The sequence below is a fragment of the Podarcis raffonei genome, chromosome 12 (genome assembly GCF_027172205.1).
Source record: "Podarcis raffonei isolate rPodRaf1 chromosome 12, rPodRaf1.pri, whole genome shotgun sequence".
Lineage (NCBI taxonomy): Eukaryota > Metazoa > Chordata > Lepidosauria > Squamata > Lacertidae > Podarcis > Podarcis raffonei.
Genome location: NC_070613.1, coordinates 28,029,709 through 28,032,167, shown reverse-complemented (window position 1 = coordinate 28,032,167; position 2,459 = coordinate 28,029,709).

Genomic DNA, 2,459 nt, shown 5'->3' with positions numbered 1-2,459 from the left:
TTGGCTCTTTCTTACATGGGTTTTAAAGCAGTATATACTATGTAAAGGAGAGAAATGTTAGGACTTAAGAGATATGAAGGCCACAGGGAAAATTTTTTTGGGGGGGTGGGAGATTTCCTCACATTTTTTCTGTGTTTTTTCTTCTTCTGGATATTCGCATCTCTAGTTAGTCTCATGAGTAATTTCTGAATAATTCTTAGGAAAAAGAATAATCTTGGTGCAATACATGCTATTATTGTGTTGAGAACTGCTGGGTTAGGTAGTTACATTTATTTTAAATCATGGCAGAAGCATGCTAAATAGACAATGTGACCTTGACATAATGCTAAAATAGTCCTTTATATGCTTATGTGGTTGGTTTACTTAGTTCAACCTATGGTAATAACTGGGAAAAATGAGCACTCAAGTGCTATCATAATATAGTCTGCTGAGTAAGGAATTTTGGAATCTGTAGCTACACTGCCATTCAGAAGTTGGCAGGGAAAAAGTGAATTACTGGCAGAAACCTTTGGTTACTGCAGTCCTTAAAGATCGTCCCCTAACAGCTCATCTGCAATTTTCTGCATAACCCCAACGTTTGTATTATTTCAGTATTCTCACAAATTAGAATACAGAATTCAAATCAAGTATTAGACTCCTTAGAAAAAAATACCACACATACACACTTCTGCTTAATTGATGCTCCTTCCAGTACAAAAATAGGCACCCACAGCACACTTATTTAATGTTTAAATTACTTCATATTTTTCACATAACTTTAAAAGAAAATATATTTTATCCACATACAGTAATAGCAAACAAGTGCAATATTTCAAACCTAAAAAATAATCTTTAACCAAATCTGTACAACAGATAAATAAAATATCTACAATACTTGGTTTATAAACATAACAAAGTTCCCACCCCTAAGTAAAGTCATCTCACTCCTTAAATGTTACAAGTCAATTGTACATGCTGCCCATGGGCTTGCCAACATTCACTGGCTTAGCTAAACTGAAGTGAAAAACAAAAAATCAAATGCAACAATCAGTGGCGAAGAACAGTTTTACACGATTGTGAATAAACTGGCAACTGTGTATGGAGCTTGCACACTGTAGTTTGTTAACAGTGCAAGGACTGTTCAACTTGAGCATTAAATGAAATTCATTTGAGATCCATCATTTATTTAGTGGGATCCACCCTTCCCCGCAATTATATTTCAATTTGACGTTCTGTGACAGGATTCCAAAGTTGCCCCTGTCAAAAGTATACATCAGAAATGCAGCCCATAAAGGAAAAGCCATACTGTTTCATCATTACCTAAAATTGTGTATATGCATTGAAAACAATACTGTCTTCATTCTTTCAAGCCCTAAAATCATATGCAGCATACAAGCGTAGCAGAGACAACCACTGAGGCCAAGACTCAAAAGGATCAAGCGCCCCACTCCTAGGTGTGCACCTATATTTTCTTTTAGCCAAAGTCTCTCTGCAAAAGTTACCTTCCCCCAGCAATCCAAAAATGCTATTTAAAACTCCTATCAATGGGGCCTGGGCACAAGAACTTTATAAAGGGTGAAGATATCACTGGTAGATGCTCACTATTTCCCTATAAGAATCCCCAAACTGCCTGTTGAAATTGGCACTGCTCAAACAGCAATTTGAGATACTCCAGGGACAGCTTCTGAAAAGGAAGCTCAGCATGAAATTTGAATCATAACCCCTACATGATGTACAGATATTAGGATGGTGTCTAGGATTTGTACTTGTCCTATTACTACTTTAATGTACCTTGAGGCTGCCCAAAATACGGCTAGAATAATGAATTCAAAAGGATAAAAATAATTCAGCTCCATTATGCTGCAATCTGTTCCTTCAACCTGAACTGCTGGAGTTTCCACATCTGCACAGCACGCTTAAGATTGTAACTAGCGTAAATTGAGAACATTAGAAATGATGTAATCCTAAAGGCCAGAACAGAAAACTAACATTTTAGAATGTAAAGCTTGTTTAATCTATCCATTAAGAATAGAAAAACTATGCTGATTTTAACACACTGTCTGGCTGCAGCCCTTTAAAAATAGACACTAGTAAAATACTCTTCTCATGTACTCTAATGCAAGATAATAACCTGTTCCTACCAAAATGAAAAACACACACACAAAAACACCAGGATCATAATACTCATAGCAAGGTACCTGACCTCTTCATTGAAGTGTGTGTGATACAAACATTTCCAATTCCTATGCAGTTACTTGCAGCTGGAGAAGGGGCACAGTTGAATGTTATCCTAGCTGCCTCATTTTTTTAGAAGGGGTGAGTACAATCCTATGACAGGAGACAAAAGGAAAATGTGATAGGAGAGGGGCAGGGGACTTTTCATTTTCAGTGAACTTTGGAAACCAATATTGTAAGATACAAAGCACTGATTATGTAAACTAAAAACAGTGATGAAAAAGCAATGATTTTAGGAAAATCAA